Genomic DNA, 18,641 nt, shown 5'->3' on the forward strand with positions numbered 1-18,641 from the left:
CTCACAACTCAACAATAAAAAGACTAATAATCCAATTAAAAATGGGTAAAAAATTTGAACAGACATTGTTCCAAAGAGAACATGTAAGTGGCCAATTAGCACATGAAAAGATACTCAACATCATTAATCATTAGGGAAATGCAAATTACCCACAAGATGCCACTTCATACCCCATAGGATGGATATAATCAAAAGGACATACAGTAACAAGTGTTGGCAAGGGTGTGGATAAATTGGAACCCTCATTCATTGCCAGCAGTCATGTAAAATGGTACAGTCACTTTAGAAAACACTTTGATAGCTCCTCAAAAAATTAAACGTAAAATTACCAAATGACCCAGCAACTCTACTTTTAGATATCACCCAAGATAAATGAAAACATATATCCACAAAAATACCTACACGAATGTTCACGACAGCATTATTCATAATAACAACTCACATGTCTGTTAACTGATGCATGAAGAAATAAATGTTGTATATGCTTACAATGGCATGTTATCCAGCCATTTAAAAAACTGATACGGACTACAAGGATGAACCTTGGAAACATTATGCTAAATCAAAGAAGCCAGCCCCCCCTCAAAAAAAAGCCATATTTTGTATGGTAACATTATGTGAAATGTTCATAACAGGCAAATCCATAGAGAGAGAAAGTAAATTAATGGTTGCCAGAGGTTGGGGCAAGTAAGGAATGGGGAGTAACTACTAATAGATACAAAGTTTCTTTTGAGGGTGACGGAAATATTCAAAAATTAGGTAGTGGTGATGGTTGCACAACCTTAAGGATACACTGAAAAGTACTAAATTGTACACTTTAAAATATAAATTTTACAGTAAGTCACCTTTATCTCAATTTTTAAAAAGAATACATTAAATAACTTCAATCTAATCACAGGGAAATATTCAATTTCCCTGCAAAATAAGAAATGTTTTATTTTTTTATAGGAAGGAATGTATTCTTCAAAAACGTCAATGGCATAAAACATCGTAGATTAAAGAATGACGAGTAGGCATAACAACCAAACACAATACCTGATACTAGACTGGATCCTATCCACGGAAAACGCCTTAAGGATATTAGATCAACTGTTTAATTGGAATACAGGGTGATAGATCAGATGAAATAATTACATCAATGTCAATTTCTGAAGTTGAGAACTGTGTTGTAGTTATGTAAGAGAATCCCCTCACTCTTTGGAAATTTATACTGAATTAAGGAGAGAGAGAGAGACGTTTCTTTATCTAACTGTCTATAGAGTGAGAACATGCAAATGATATAGCACATAGAGTAAAAAGTTAATAGATGAAACTAGATAAAGAGTGTATTGTACTATGACACTATTCTCATTCTAACAGTGTATCTGTAAGTTTGAAATTATTTCCAAATAAAAAGTTTTTAGAAAGGAAATAATACAGAGAGTTCAGAGGCTGTGCTTTTGGGAAGAGCCAGTTACCATCTTATTCTCTAGTTAGAGACTTTCTGGGCTGCAGAAACATGGAGGCTTGAAAGTTCTTGCCTAGAAAATTCCTGGAAGAACCTGACATCAACTCTATAAAGTGTGGGTGGAAAAGAGTTTGCCAACTCTCACCTGGTCAAGTCTGAACAACTGCTGGGCAAGGAAAGAGGACAATGGTGGCTCAGCTACAGCTTTACCATTCAGAGGAGAGGGAGTGCAAGTGTTCCCATGGGGCAAGTAGATGTTGTGGGAAGTGCAAATAAATAAATACATAAATAAAAGAATCCCAAATTACTTTGAAAGGATTCTGAATGAGGGGGTGATCTAACAAGATGTAAGAATCCCAGAAGTGTTCTCTCACATAGGGACTGACAAGAGTCACAAAAGGGACGATGTACATCAGAGATCCTGTGCAGGGATTTCCAAAGAAGCCAGAAAATTATGTGTTGAAAAAAATCTTCAGTCAGGCTGTCGAATGCAGCAGAAGGAAAACCAAGCTGACTAGGCTTTGCTGAAATCTGTGACCACTAACCTCAGGGTGCCATCGGGGCTGCTGCAATCCTGCAAGCACATTTCCCAGTCCCTTCTCTTCTTTACATCTTCACTTCTCTCCTCAGACCTCTAGCACATCACTCATTCCTAGAAGACAACCTGTGTAGTGGGCAGTGCCAGGCCCTGTCTAGAGTCCCTCCTACTCCATTATATTGAGTAGCTATGGTGACAACACCCAACTACAAGCCTTCAGCCTAGATTCCTGAACTCCATTTCTCAGACTTAGTGAGTTCAAAAATCAAACTTCTGTCTTCCACCAACCCCCAAATGAGCCCTGTTTCTCCTGCAGCCTTTGCCATTTCAGTAAATGACAGACGCACCCTCGCAGTTACTAGTGGAGTCCTCTAGAGTCCCTTCTTTCTTCTTCATCTCAAATGCTACCCAGAAACAAGCCCTGTTGTATTTACCATCAGAAGATGCAGAATATGACTATTCCTCATTCACCATCCTAGGCTAAACCACCATCATGTGTCACCTAGATGACTGCAATTGCCCCCCAGTTGTCTCCCCACTTCTGACCTTGACTCTCTACAGTCTATTCACTCAGCAGCCAGAGAGGTCACAGTAAAATTTAAGCCAGATCACATCCTTCATTCACACATGCCTCTGCAGTGGCTTCCCCACCTACCCAAGTAACAGCTAACATCCCTGCCATGACCTGAAAAGCCTAACATGACTGCCCCTATCTCCAACCACCTCTCTGCCCCAACATCTGCTATTCTCCATCTCACTTGTTCCCCCAGCCACACTACACATCTTGGGCTCCTTGGATATTTGGTCTCCTTTACTTAGATGTTCTTCCCCATATCTCCCCAGAGCTTACTCCCTTATTCCCTTAGGTCTCTTCCCAAATGTCATATTACCAGAAAGTCCTTCAATGTCTGCTCTATAGAAAATAGCAAACCCATTCTCAGAAATCCTGATTCCTCTTTCCCGCTTTACTTCTCCCCACAGCCCCAATTTTACTTAGATATATCATATTTTTATTAATATGTTTTGCCTTGCCTACATGAACATAAGTTCCATGAAGCGAGGGACATTATTGTACTGGTTCATACCCAGAGCCCAGAACAGTGTTTGGCATGAATTAAGAACATGACGAATATTTGTTGAATAAATGAGTAACTCCATCCTCCGTGCCCAAATCCGGGAGGACCCAGAGGCAGCGGTGAAAGTGGGAAGGGTAGAGCGATGCTAGTGAAGAGTTAAAGAACAGCCATGGCCCCCACCCTGACACTGATCAATGAGCAGAATCAGGCCTGAGTAGAGCAGACAGGCTTTCCTGTATATGGGCAGGAGGTTTTGACTTAAGTTGGTCTCAACTTGTTAATATCTGAAGACAAGACTATTCTAATATCTGAACCAGATCAGAAAGGCTGCAGGACTTCTTCGATATGATCCTATGGTGGGGAAGGGAGAGTTGGCAGAACAGATTTAAAGGCAGTGTGGGAGAATACAAAAGCAATTTCATATGCTCCCTACCCACTGCAGTCCATTTAATAAACCAGGTGCCCTTTCTCACTGCTGATGCAGGAGATAGTGCAGAAGGAACTGTCGGGACCAAATCGGAACACAAGCAAGTCCCCGCTGGCGTGGCAAGATTCCTCTCCTTAAAGAGGGCTATAGCATCTTGCACAGTGTGAAATAAAGCCATGTGTGTCAACTGAGTCCATAGGGGCAGGGGCCTTTCCCATTCTGCATTCGAGGCAAAGCCAGGATTTGCCAACAAAGCCCTGAGTCTATCTTGAGCCTCCATGAGCTGCAGGCAGTTACTGGGGCTTTGATTAAAGCATGATAGCCTTGAAAGTGCCCTAGAGAGGAAGGGCTGATCATCTAAAAAAAAGCATGCTCCAAATGTGTGAGAAGAAAGGATGGCATGAGGAAAGGGTATACAGATGGGAATCTACCGCGTGTACAAGAAAACTCAAGCAGCATAGCATACCAATGAAAGAAAAGGGATGTTAGGAGTCAGAGAGAGACAAGAAGGGCTTGACCTGAAGAATATCTTTGGGGATCAGTATTCTTTAATCCATCTTATGTGACTGTACATCCTGCATAGCTCCGATGAGTATGCCCTTTATATCTTCACCAAAGTCACTAAAAAGTGGGTACTGCAGGAGAGCTGGAGTTGGAGGATGCACTAAGTCCCTGGAAACCTTCCTCCAAGTTGACCTCAATCAGTTAATGTCAACTATGGAGTGGACAGTCAACACAGCCCCCTTACCATCCTGGCTCCAACTGGTATTTTTCAATTTTGTCCATTGGAAAATCATAAGAGGCCCTATCAAAGGTCTTATTTAAACCAAATAAAGTATTTTTGCTGGGTACTGCACTTCTGAAAATCTCAGTGACAGAATCAAACTCTCCATCAACACACATGCAATGTGTGTCCCATACTTACATCATCATTCAGAGGGAGCAACCCACACTTACATAATATAGGACTCATGTACTTAATAGTGCTTACAACATGACAACACACCAGCCAGTATCGTAAGAGCTTTATAGTTACAAAATCATTTCATTCTTACAATATTTCTAGGCACAGAATGATTAAGTTGCCCAAGGTTAAACAGTTAGTCAACAGCAGAACAGGGTTTTAATCCCCAGCCATCTGGCTCCTAAGTCAATGTCTTTTAAAGCCAATTAAGCCTGAGATATAGATGCTAAATACTGATTATACAGCAATCCCTTTTTCCTTCTGAGCAACCTTCCCTTGAAGATGACTCTACTCCAACTGATGTCCAAGTTCTCATCAGTCTGGGCGTTGCTTTGTCCCCCTTCACGAGCCTTATTTGCCTACCTTTATACCTTCTACGCCAAGAATGGCCTTTCTTTTTATACTCCTTTGCAAGACATATCCACTACAGCTCTCTTCCACCCAAGGTCAATGCCATGCCCTTGTTTTTCACTGTTTTCTAAAGGCTCTTGAATGCTTTGTACTGCATTTAAAGGTTTCTTTTTTTTTTTTTCTAAGATGTTTTAAATTTATTTGACAGAGATAGAGACAGCCAGTGAGAGAGGGAACACAAGCAGGGGCAGTGGGAGAGGAAGAAGCAGGCTCCCAGAGGAGGAGCCTGATGTGGGGCTCGATCCCATAACGCCGGGATCATGCCCGGAGCCGAAGGCAGACGCTTAATGACTGAGCCACCCAGGCGCCCCTGCATTTAAAGGTTTCTTTAAACTCTGAGCAAACAGGCTAGACTGAAGCTGAGTGAAAGTACAGTTAGTTCTGACCTTATAACTAGATTCTTGGGATCTCTGGAGGTCCAAAGACATTATAATAATTACCTAACTTTTTTTAGGTTTATAGCCCCCACAAAAGAGTTGCCTCCAAACTGAGATTCTAAGAACATTTGCAGACCTCAGTAGTAACAGCATGACCAATGTGATAAGGCAAAGGTCTACAGTCATTGGACAAACTGTTATGGCTTCGTCTGTTATCTAGCACTGGGCTGGGCTCCACACAGGATAGTCCTGAGATTGCTATTTCAAAAGCCTGGACTGCTGACTCTCTAGGCTATAAGTCATCATAAGTCCCCCATGGAAGCCAAAAAGAGGAGCTTAGATGTTCACTTTATCTACAGCAAAAGCCCCATGAAAATTAAGGAACTAAAATGATTCACAAAAGAATAAACATAGCATATAGAAACAATGGAAAGCTCTAACATGGTAGGTGGAGAGGATACCTGGTAGCTTCCAACCAGCCTCCTAGAACAGTTGTCTTCAACACTTGGTAAGTAAGTAAATAATCTCCAGTTGCGGGCTCAAGTAGGGACCTCTAGAGACAATTCATGAGACCTAAGCCATCCTATGGTTGCTCCGTTATTCACAAAAATAAAATGTACTGGGGCACCTGGGTAGCTCAGTCAGTTAAGTGTCTGACTCTTGATTTCAGCTCAGGTTGTGATCTCAAGGTCATGAGATCAAGCCCTGCGTTGGTCAGCAGGGACTCTGCTTGAGATTCTCTCTCTCCCTCTTCTTCTGTCCCTCCCCCACCATGTTCACGCTTGCTTTCTCTAAAAAAAAGAGAGAAAAAGTACAGTAAAGGTCATGGAAGAGTCCTCCTGACTCATTATGAAAAAGGTACAGCACAAGCTCCAATGTGAGTGTCAAGGGGATCCCAACATTCTGTGGCTGGCTGACATGCCACCAGAACCAGCCTGAAAGAGGATAAGCTGCCTTCCCACTAGGAGAAATGCCAAGGGCTGAATGCCTGAAGCCACAGAGGAAATCTCTCATACTCTTAACACAAAGGAAGCAAAGATGAAGGTGAGGACAACAAGGAGGAAGATGAGAGGAGAGGGAAGGAAGAGATGAAAGGGTTAGAGAAGAAAAGAGATCTTCTTCACTTGGGTCAAAATATAATTATAAACCATAGTCAGAAGCTGATAATTTCTCTTCCTTATTTCCCTTTTCTCATCCCAATGACCACCTTCCTTCTCTTTTTTACATAGTGAATTGTTGTTGACCTCTTCCTTGCTTTCTTTTGGGCTTAGATTATCATGGCCTGAATCATTTCCCATTGAAAAGTCTTTGCACTCCGGTTTCCAGTGAAGCTGAATAGACACTGTGAATACATAGTCAAGAGCTTGGAAGTTGTTGCTCCTCTCCTCACAAGAAAAAGGTTGAACAAACTGAAAATCAGCAACTCTTCTTAGACTCAGCATAAAATGCAGGGCATGGGGCAAATTGCTTGCCCCAAATCTGGAGGATGAGCAAATACAAAGAAAGAAGTCTTACCAGGAAGGAGCCAGAGTCAGAGCCTGGTAGGAACACTTAAAGGGTACTTTGACTAGTTTCTGGAGGCTTTGTGCAGACCAGCTTGAGAGAAAACCTGCTAGGGGCCCACCTTTTAGGCAATGGGGTAGGGAACAACTTCATGAATTTTAACTCCAGGAACCCCACCAGGTTACCAGGATGAAAAATCAGAGAAATGTCTTTTCATGCTTCAGGCAGGAGAAAGGAAAATAATCATTTTGAAATGCCCCCAGAGCTTTCTGTTCTTTTAACAAAGGTCTGCCCTCAAGGGAAACCATTTTAGCATATCCCAACCAACGTGGGGTTTACCCAAGCCTAACCAGCAAAGAGGAAGGGGAATATCCAACTTTGGCTACCTCTAGTCTTCCTGTGTCACCTAAGGGGAGAAAGGAAGGAGCTGAAATGCACTTGTCAAGGTCATAGCACAGTGGCACAGGACCATCAAAATACTGAGACTTTCTCATAAAAAACTAGAAGGCTTCTTTTTCCCCCACACCACCCACACTTAACCACACACCAACAGGGCTCCTCTATAATAACAGCAGATTACAGCTGAGAAGAACGGCAAGGCTCAGGTTCTGTTCCAGAAAGAGTCTGTGGGGAAACTCAAAAACAATTTACGAACACAAATAAGGACATGAGAGGAAATTTGAGCCTCTGACATCTAAAACTACAGCACATAGTAAACAAACAGCCTAACTTCCAGCCAGATAAATATAAACTTCATACTAATAGCATATTTACCTCATTTCCTTTTACCCAATACGACATGTTCAGCTTTCAAAAACAAAAATTACAAGGCATTCTAAAAAGCCAAAAACAAACACTTAAAGTTAAAAAAAAAAAAAAAAGTCTGAAGGTGCAAACTAAGCATCAGAACAAGAATCACATATGGTAGATATTTTGGAATTATCAGATTGGGAGTTTAAAATGACTATGATTAATATGCTAGGAACTCGAATGAGAAAAGTGGGTAACATTTAAGAACAGAGGGGTAATGTAAGCTGAGAGATAGAAACTGTAAGGAAGAACAGAAAGGAGGTGCTAGAAATCAAAAACACTGTAACAGAAATGAATAGTGCCTCTGACGGGCTCATCAGAAGAGTGGACACAGCCAAGAAAAGCACCAGTGAGCTTGAAGATATGTCAACAGAAAAGTCCCAGAATGAGAAAAGAGAACAGAATATCCAATACCATGGGGCAATTATAAAAGGTGTAACGCAGGTATAATGGGAATACCAGAAGCAAAGAAAGAAAAGAAGAAACATTTGAAGATATCATGGTCAAGAATTTTCTAAAACTCTAGTGAGAGAAACCAAACCACAGATCCAAATGTTCAGAGAACACTAAACACAATATATATATATAACACTACACCTGCATATTTCATATACAAAATGTAGAAAATCAAAGCCAAAGAGAAAATTTGGGAAGAACTGGGGAGTCGGGGGACATTAGCCTACAGAGCAACAACCATTAGAATTACATAGGACTTCTCCTCATAAACCATGCAAACAAGAGAGGAGTGAAATGTTTACAGTGTTGAAAGAGAAACACCAAGCTAGAACTCTGTATCCTGAAGTGAAATCATGCTTCAATAGTAAAGGAGAATTACTTGCTCAGACAAGAATTGAGGGAATCTGTCACCAGTAAGCCTATTCAATTTGAAAAGAAATTCTTCAAAAGAAAGGAAAATGACAGAGGTGGGAAATGCGAATCCATGCAGAGAAAGAAAGAGCATTAGAAAAGGAATAAATGAAGGTAAAGAAAACTTTCTATTTTTCTTATTCTTAGTTGATCTAACAGATAGCAGTTTGCTTAAAATAATAAGAGCAAGGATACAGTGGGTGATTGTAACTGACATATAAGTGAAATGAATGACAGCAACGTTATAAGGGACAGGAGGGAGGAATTTGGGACTCTCTTGCGAGGCAAAGTACCACCTGTGAAGTACTGTAATGTTACTTGGAAGTGGATGTAGAGTAGTTGTAAGTGTATATTACAGACTCTAGGGCAACCAGTAAATTAAGAAACAAACAACTTTATAAACCCATTATTCACACGAGCGCTTTCCAGGTAACAGCCTTCTGCCCCACCCCAGGATTTCTCTCAGAACCCTGGAGTACGTGAATTAGGAATAGAGGAAAGCTGGGTACCTGGGATACAAGGGCCCACATCAATGACGGGACCCCAGACGGCAATGGGGGAAGTGGTGTGGGATGCAAAGGAGACCAAGGCTGACCAACCCCATCCACAGTTTCACAGCCTCTCAGATTTGATCCAGTCCAACCCCAGCTCATGGATGGAGCCTAAATGTCTGCAGATTTAGCCAGCTTCACGCTTTCTGTACCCTTCTCCAGCACTTCCCGAATCTAACAAAAGCAACCAGAAGCCACCCTGAGTAAGGCCAACACCTCCGTGCACTGCCCAGAATCAGAGCGCAAAGACTTCCCTGCTGGTACTTGGAGCCAAGGGCTCTCACTCCTCCCTGGAGGCAGCCCCTGGGCTTGCACACTCAGTCCCCGCCCCACTCACCTACTCACAAATGGAGCCTGACAATTCTCCTCCTTCTCTTCGGCGTCATCACATCTCTTGCTACTAAATTATTCACAAATGTGATGTTATTTCTACCATATTAAAAATAGATATATTAAATAACTTCCTTTAGTCTGCGTCCCCTTCCAAGTATTGCCCCAGTGTTCTCCTTGCCCTTTACAATAAACTAATAAAAGTAATCGTACGGACTTGCCACTTCTAATTTCTTTCCTCCGGTTCTCTTTCAGATCCACTGCAACCATGCTTTCTACCTCTGCCACTTTTGTGAACGTCACCAGTGACCTCCAGGTGGCCAAGAACAACAGTCAATTCCCAGTCTTCCTTTGGCTCGACCTTCGCTTTTTATCTACACCCCTCTGTTCCTGTTCTCATCCAGGACGGTGGATTTAGACTCCGCCCCTATTCACAGCCCCAGCCTAGACCTCCCCAACATCTAGACTCACATCTGCAGTTGTCACTGCACCTCGCTGCATGGACACCTAAGGGCAACTCGAACTCAGCCAGGCCTAAACTGCGATCCTGCTTTTCCCGGGGCCTTTACCAGGGCAACCACTGGCAGTTCATCCTGTGAGTAGCTCAGACCCACGGCTTAGCCTCATCCTTAACTCCTCTGTTCCTCTCACTTTCCACACCCCATCTATCAGCAAATCTGGTTCGCACTCCTTGAAAATATACCCAGAATCTGACACATCCTCCCACACTGACTTGTTAGCACCCTCGTCCTAGTGACTCTCATTTGGAAAATTTCAGTAGTCTCTTACCAGATCTTCCTGCTTGCAGTCTTGTGGGCCTACCATCTACTTACTCTCCATGTTTTAACCAGAATGAGCTTATTCAGACAGGCTCCATGGTCACAGATTTGGCAACTGCTATTTCCTCTGTCTGGACCATTCCTAGACACCGCTTACCCCCTCACATCCTGAAGTTCTTGCTGAAATACTCTTTCTCGGAAAAGCCTTCCCTGGCCATCGTATTTAAAGTGGACTCCCCACTCCTAGCATTCCTTCCTCACCCTTCCAGCTTTATTTTTCTCCATAGCATTTACCTACACACTGTTTCTCTCCTTTATTTAGTGTACAGTCTGTCTCTCCATGCATCGTAAGCTCCAGGAAGGTAGGGATAGCTCTCTGTTTTGATTACTGCTCTGCCCCAACTCCTAGAATGATGTTTGGCAAACAGGTAAGAATAAGAAGACATTCATAATAAATGCTAAGTATCTGTTGAATTAATGCTTCAATCCTTTTGCTACTTAATCCTGCATGCCTAACTCTATTCTTCAAACATCTTCCATGAAATTTTCTTAACATTTTCTTGGAGATTTCCGGCATCTTTTAAAATTCAGACTACAAAAAGCTGACAATTTCTTTGAATCCATTAGCAACCTCTAGTCTTTGCAGAAAGCTAATCACAGACATCAGTTACAATTGTAAATGAAAATTGTTTCCCTCCAATAAGATTGTGCTGTTGATGTGGCATTCCAGGAGGATGCTGGAGCAGCCTGCTTACCTCTGCAGTTCTAGAAGCTTCTCCACGTTGCAGTGCCTGCAGGCATTCCCCCAAATTATTTAAATCGGTTCCCAGTCATCTTTGGTGCAACTCCAGAGTCTTTTCCAAATATAGCAAACACACACATATAGGCACAGAGGAAAAATTACGGAATTAAAACAGCTTAGTACTTCTTAGCAAATTCTATCAGAGTCTAGGAGCAAGTGTTTCCAGTACAGCCTGCGGCTTTGCAACCATAGTTTTAAGTTCCATCCTGCCTTCACTCACAGCCCTCCAAAGAGTAAATAAAATTTCATAATAATTGCTCATAAAAAATTTTCTCACCCAAATTAAGAACAAGTAAGGCAATTGCCCAACAGAAGAATGTAATAATTAAAATTGTATTAGTATGGCCTAATTTCCATTCCCAAAGTGTCCCATATCATTTTATTATATGGCATCGTTCTTTTTTCTTTTCTTTTTTGTGAGCAAAGGAAACACGAAGTCAAAACATATCCACTCATAGGGACACAAAACCCAGCTCCCATTTCCCAGGATGCACGCAGCAGCAACCCATCATGGAGTGCCCCTTCGTGTGGAGCCTTATTCTACTGGACATACCATGGACTGGTTCTACCAGTGAAAAAGAAACTGGCCTCGGGGCCCAGGTCCTAACAGATGCCCCTCTCCTGAGCACAAAGACACTTCTAAAGTGCATTCTATTGTGTAGACCCAGATTTCTCTCAGAGAACTCCTAGGAGCCATGGCTATGAGCAACCCAGCCAACTTTTCTCCATGTGGCCAGGAGTGCCGGCCATCATCGAGTCTGACTTACCCTACCCCGAGGCTGAAAATTCTGATACAGGCGGAATACCTTTAACCCCTCTTCCAGAATTGTTATGAGGAGACAATTACCCTGTCTTTAGTAAGACATAAAAATTTTCAACACATAGACTCTTATGAAGTTTTTTTTTTAATGTACTTCTTTAAACAGGATTCTAGTCATCCCAATTTCAGTTTCTGAAGAGGTGTGATTTGGTTGCCATATTTCCTTGAACAAAAACAACTGAAAACATTTACCTTTACATATTATGGAAGAGACGGCTGCCCCGAGCTTTCATTGACTTGTTTCTCCTGGCTGCCACACTACTCACCCACACCTGTATATGCAGAAATGGGTTCACCACCATGTACTCCCTAGAGCCACAGCATCAGCCCAGAGAGACCAGCCTCTGTGATCACTGAAACTCATATTCCATCATCAAGAAATTCCCCAAGGGCTTTGGCCTTTGAATTTTTGGTTTCCTTCCCCTTTCTTAATTTAACAGAACCTCTTGCTTGTTCACTGTGCACACCAACGATCCTGTAGCCCTCTCAGGGGTGTCTATCTTTTTCCCCACAGGCCTTTTACCACCATGCCTGGAGGTAAGGTCAGGAGCCTTCATTCTCTTTGCTGAAACACCTCCTTTCTGCCCTCAAAAACTCCAGCTCTACTGAAGCCCAAATCATCAGACTTTACCCCCAGTGCTCTTCATCATTGTGGACTTCTGCTAACTCATGCTCACTTCTCCTCATTTATTGAAGATTTTGGGCCCTGGATTAGTCCTCCTTTTCATCACTACTTACATAATTATTCTTGGAATACACATAGCTGGTCCAAGCAACAGTCCGTCCTCTCAGTGTCTAGACATCCTTCACTCCACTCATCTTTCCTTCCACGCTGCTGTTACCACTTCCAAACAATCTCCACTTCACGGATCCCCTCTCTGTCTAGCCTCTACCTCCGCACTTTCCTGCTCACTAATTTTGGTATTGCCATTCCTGCCATTCTCTCATCTTACTGGGATCTGGAATTCTTGATCCTTCCCCCTTTTCATTGTCCATCATGGCCCTCATGTCTTCACTCTTCCCCTTGCCTGACTTCGAGTCCATAGTACAACACATTTACCTAAATCTTTTGTAAACACCCTTAATCTCCTGGCACCTCTCTGACTCCATTATATTTACTGGGGGGGAAAAAAGATCTATTACTATCCATATATCTTCTGCCTTCACACGCACCCTGAAGCAGCTCAACCAGGAGTTGGCAAACTACAGTCCTTGGACCAAAGGTGGACCACGCCCTGTTTTTATAGTTTTATTGGAATATAGACACAATCATTCACTTACGTATTATCTGTTTCTGTTTTCACACCACCATGGCAGAGTTAATAGTGTGACAGAAACCGTATGGTTCACAGAACCAGAAATGCTTTATTACCTGTCCCTTTACAGAAGAAATTGCCTAATGCTGTGTCAAACCAGTAATTCTCAGTAATGCTCACTGGCCTCACTTTTGGTTTATGTCTTCAAAACGCAAGTCAATATCTAATTTTAACAGCCATGACTGCTACATTCCCTAGTATACCTTACCTGTTCCCACTCTCACCTGATGACCTCACCCCAAAACAGAGACAGAAAACACATGCAGTCAAATAGAAGTGATTTCACCTTGCATCACTGAATTCATCTCCATCTCCTACATCACCTCTTTATCTTCCTCTCTCTTCCATCTTCTCCAATCATACATGAATATTGTCCATCGTAAGAAGAATAATACAATTGACCATGCATCCCCTTCTAGCTTCTGCTCATTTCTTTGCTTGCCTTCATTGAGAAATTCCACACTCACTGTATCCACTTCCTGCCTCCCATTTTCTCCCCCCTACTTGGCAAAATGGCTTTTTTTTAAGGCACCTAAGACATTCATACTGCTAAACCCAACAGTTTATGCTCAGTTCTTCTTGTATCAGGCATCTCAGAAGTGCTGCAGGAGGCGATTTTGAAGTCTTTCTTGAAGGATCATCTTCTCCTGGCTCCTGGGGCTCTACCCCTGGATTTCCTCCTCCCTCAGTAACAGCTCCACCCCAATGTCTTTGCAATCTCCTCATACACTGACAGATCTGTGTTAGTGAGCCCCCGAGTTTTGCTCTTGACCTTCTTGCTCTCTGTATCTCCCCTCTCAGCCTAAGTGAGTTCATCAAGTCTCACAGGTGTAAGTGCCTTCTCCAGGCTCTTAACTCCCAAACCTATCACTCCATCCTCGATTTCCACCTTGAGCCAGATAGCCAACCATCAGACACTTTTACTTAGATGTCTACTAACCACCTTGAACTCAGACTGGCCAAACATTAATTTCCACACCCACCCCCTATAGCTGCTCCTCCCCAGTCCTTCCCTTTCAGAAAATGATAGGACCATCTGCTTAGTTCCTTGGGCCAAAAAACAAATAGTTATCCTTGTTCCTTTCTTCCACAGTTCACATCCAAACCTCTATAAATCCAACTGGTTCAATGTCTACAACATAGTAAGAATCACGTCACTATTGACCATCTCTGTGGCTACACCCTAGACAAAGCCACCAGTGCCTCCTATCTGGACGAAAGAGCAGCCTCCAGCTTCCACGCTTGCTATTCTCCAGTCCATTCCTCGCATACGGCCAGAGTAGTCATCCTGCACTGCAAACCAGATTGTACCATCTCCTCACTGAAAACTGTCCGGTAGCTTCTCACTGACATTAAAGTGAAACCAAATTCCTTAACATAGCCAAAAGGCCCTGTGTTATTACATCCCTGCCTCTATCTCCAAAATCCCTGTCCACCAGCTAGAAGCTTTCCTTCCATCCTTCTAAGCTGCCCACTTCCTCTCATCAAGATCTTCTTAGAATGCTTCTCGGCTAGGTCTCTAAATAGCTGTTTTCTTCTCAAATGTCACACTTCAGAGAGACCCTCCTTGACAACCTGAGTTAAAATGTCCCCTTTCTCCAATTTCTATTATTTTTCTTCATAGGACTTACCAATTCCTCAGAACATCTGATTTATATGCATATATATATACACATTTATATACGTGTGTGTGTATATATAGATATATATAGATATATATACATTGCATTTTTTGCATGTTTATTTTCTCACCAAATTAATCACTAGCTCCTAGAGGCCAGAGATTTGGTTATTCTTCTACCATCTGCCTAACATCTAAACCAGCACTGAAAACAGAGGAAGCTCACAATAAATATTTATTGTCTGACTGACAAATGTAATAAAATGTAAAGTTGGTTAGTTTGACATCTAATCCCAAGGAAGTTACAATTTATAAGATTATTTTATATTCAGATGATGCTTGAATTTTCTAATTTTGTTGGCTCATTGACAGAAATATCGCAGCCTTGAAAAACCGCCGATTCCTACTCTCTCAGGCAGTTAAGACTCAGGAAGAAAACCACATATTTAAAGTGACATTGACCCCGCATACACATGTATTTATCCCGACCAGGTGCAAGCCCTCGCAGGCACAGACACATTTAACGCCCCTGAAAGCCGATTTTTCCCCTTGAGACACAGTGACCATTTAGGAGAGGTACCGGTTCCTTTAACAAATAGACCATATAATCACGAATTCGCTCAACATTTATCATTCTCCCAGCAGTGTGTTTCTTTAACCCAATATTCTTCTCCATATGATTTTTCTCCTACATTTAAAACAAACACACATGAAAAGTTACGTTTACAGAAATACACAGTCAACGATTTTAAACGGTTTGCGCCTCACCCATCCTCACGTTAGTGGAGCTTTGGCTTGCTAAATCCGTACGGAGGAGGATCCAGGAGACGAAAGGGATAGAGCTGTTACCCGAGGCCTGTTTCTGCCCAGGACAAACCCATCAGGCTGACGAGCGGGGTGAACCCTTAGAAAGCCCTGCCTCAAGCACAATGTTCCATGTAGGCTTCGGGGCCTGAGCCTGTCTGCGCCAGTCACCGGGCAATGCCGAAACCTACCCCCCATCGAACAGGCCCTAAAGACCTAGAGATGACGATGCCTCTTAGCCCTCAGATGCATCAGCTGCCCTGTGGTACCACTTACTTTCTGGAAGGCACGGATGCGCGCGCGCACGCACGCACACACACACACACACACACACACACAAAGCTCTACACACATTTCCGGGGCCTTCATCTGCCATCTCTGCAGTTACGAGCCTTTCATTTCCGAAAGCCTCAGATCATACCAGAGTGAAGAGAAACGGCACCAGCTGTGCCCAGGCTGTACGTGGGCATCGATCCCGGGCCACGTGCAGCACCAGAAGGTTCAATACTCCTGGGACCAAACGCACTACCTTTTCATGCGCATTCGCAGAGTCAGCCAGTCACCTCCTAGTCCGAACCTATCCCTCCGAGACGGTCGTTTCAGACGGCCTGCCACTGAAGTCCGGGAAGCGTTTTATAACCGTTTTATAACCTCGTCTCTCTTCCGCGCTCTCCCTGACAGCTTCAGTGGCAGACTCCATTTTCCCAAAATGGCCACAACCATGTCTTCTCTCCCGCCCGCTCTCCTTACAATGTGATGTGGACACCTCTCCCCTCAGGAGCTGAGGCCCGTGGGTCCTCTCCTGGAACGTGGGCAGGTCTCTGTGATGGATTCCACACACGGAACACAGCGAACGTGATGCTGGGTGAGGCCAGGGTCGTCGAAGGCGATGCAGCTGGCTTTGGTTCTCTGGGAGCCCAGCCTCCCTGCTGTTGAAGGAGCAAGCACTTGGGGGGCCGGGGAGGGGTCTACATAGAGAGGCCTGTGTAGAAGGGAACGCAGGCCCCCCGCCCACAGCCCGGCAGAGCCACCCCAGCTGATGGTGATTCAGCAGCACCAGCTCCCCCCACGAAACCCGACTCAAGCTGCAAGCTCTTGAGCTGAATTGATTATTGTTTCGAGCCACGACATTTAGGGCTGATTTGTTAGACAATGATGTTAACCAAAGCAGCTGCTGTCGCCTCCCCTTGGGGGCGCCTTCTTTGTCTCCCCCAGGTATGGGCATGTTTGACTCATTTCCCTTACTCTGAATCAAAATGTTATTTGTCCTCTCAGGATACAGAACTTAGCTCTGCCCGCCTACTCGTTTCCACACCTGCCCTGCCTTGCACCCACTCCCCTCTCAGGAACCAGCCGTTGTCTACTCACCTGTGCAAAGTGGTTGTCAGGTTTACATAAGAACCTGAAATTCAAGCTACCCTCAGGGAAGACGAAATGATAGGAGAGCACCAAGATTTGAGGGACTCTGTGAGAGTTATCAGTGGGGGAGGGGGACAAACTGAAACCCAGAGCCAGTCATCCAGTAATGCATCAGGAGCTGGGGACATCGCAGAGAGTCAAAATGTGAGAACCTAAGAAGGGCTGCAAGCAGGAGTCAAGGGGCAAATGAAGCTAGGACATGTTTGCAAAGGTGGGGAGTCAGGGTGTTATTCTACAGGTAATCAGTTGGTGAGTAGTGACCCACAGTCATGGTTACCACTCCTGGCAACAATTATTAAGGTCAGTCTTCACAACGTCCTAGATCCAGTAACTTTATCACCAAAAGGAATGAGGTTAATCGAAAATGTATTCTTAGAAAACTCATCTGTGTCCTGTAATCACACTTTCTCTACAGACACTCTCAGGACGTTATTTGCTGTGTGTGTGTGTGTGTGTGTGTGTGTGTGTGTGTGTGAGACAAAGCAGATCCTATGTTAAGGGTCACCATTGGATAAAGCTATGTATAAGACAATAAACGCTAACCTACCATCTCCAAATCATGGGCCATGACCAGCTGTGTGACTTTAAACACGTCACAGAATTTTTCTGAGCATCTGTAGCCTACTTTATAAAATGGAGATGATAATAACAGTATTCGTTCTCAAAGCGTTTTTTAAGATTAAGATAACATAATTAAAGCATCAGGCACCTTTGGTTTGTGATTCATAAATTCTGAATTCTCTCCTTGTTCCCCATGTGTAAATGTGGCAAGGCTGCCCAGGACTGCCGAACTAAGCCATTTGTCCTCATGCATTATTCAGAGCTCCACCCAGGCATGTCCCGACTCCTGGGGCTGATCCAATTAGTCACTCATAGGCTGTAGCTTTAGGGATCTTGACACCATCCTAAAAGCTCTCATCAGAAATTCTCTCCTTTCCTCTTTTTCCCTGATAGCTACAATCTCATTTTATCACCAAACAAAACCACATTCCCCTTCTTGGCTGTGTCTAAAGCAACCAGTTTGCCACAGAGCCTCTCAGAATATATCCCTGCAAAGCAATCCCACCCCAGAGTCAGGGCCTGATTGAACTTGATGACGGTGACATTCTTAATGAAAGTCAGACAGCAAGGCCTTCAGAGGGTACGTCCCAGTGGAAAGCACAGCAGAAAACAGATTGGGTTAATCTTCTATGTGGCTCCCGATTTTCCAAGCTTTAAAGCATAACAGAGCTGAAAACAGCCAATTTTTCTCATATTTTCACTTAGACATCCTTCTTAAACCAGCTGCTTTCCACAAATGTCTCATCTTTAGAGACATCTATAGTGCAGAAGCCAGGAGACACCCTGGGACAATCTTGATCTTCTCTGTCTTCTGTAACTGTCACTGTATTCTGCAGGTACTGGGGCAGACCATCACATGGCAGCTCCCCCTTTCAGACAAAGTACAAATATGTCCTAAAGAAAATATCATAGAAAACAGGACAGAAATGTGCTTTGTCCCTGGCAGTGTGCAGGACTCAAGCCTGTATCTTAAAAAAGAATCTCTTTAACACCTGCCTCACATAGGAATGAAATTCAAAGGTCAGCGCAGATGGGGTTGTGCATTCAGGGGAACCTTCTGTGAGGGAGAACCGATCCTGGAGAAACAGCAACAGCTTGCACTTTATAGAGCAATGGTGAGACCCACCAATAGTGAAGCTGCACAGGGTCATGAGAACAGCTGCCCTTTGATGTAAGGTCCACCTGGATGGAAATCCCAGCTCCTCTAGCGACTAGCCA

The 18,641-nt window shown here is 43.5% G+C and overlaps 1 long non-coding RNA gene across 4 annotated transcripts in view; it reads right to left on the bottom strand.

The window, feature by feature from the left end:
* Window positions 1-16,142, bottom strand: part of LOC103667875 — a 309,854-nt gene extending 293,712 nt beyond the window's left edge. For 2 of the 4 annotated variants that reach the window (XR_005833275.1, XR_005833276.1), the window contains exon 1: window positions 15,408-16,142. This is a non-coding gene — a long non-coding RNA (uncharacterized LOC103667875). The remainder of the gene's footprint in view (window positions 1-15,407) is intronic. The other 2 variants (XR_005833274.1, XR_569884.2) reach the window with 2 other exon arrangements.
* Between the last annotated feature and the right edge of the window lie 2,499 nt (window positions 16,143-18,641).

The sequence above is a fragment of the Ursus maritimus genome, unplaced genomic scaffold (assembly GCF_017311325.1).
Source record: "Ursus maritimus isolate PB19 unplaced genomic scaffold, ASM1731132v1 scaffold_7, whole genome shotgun sequence".
NCBI classification, from domain to species: domain Eukaryota; kingdom Metazoa; phylum Chordata; class Mammalia; order Carnivora; family Ursidae; genus Ursus; species Ursus maritimus.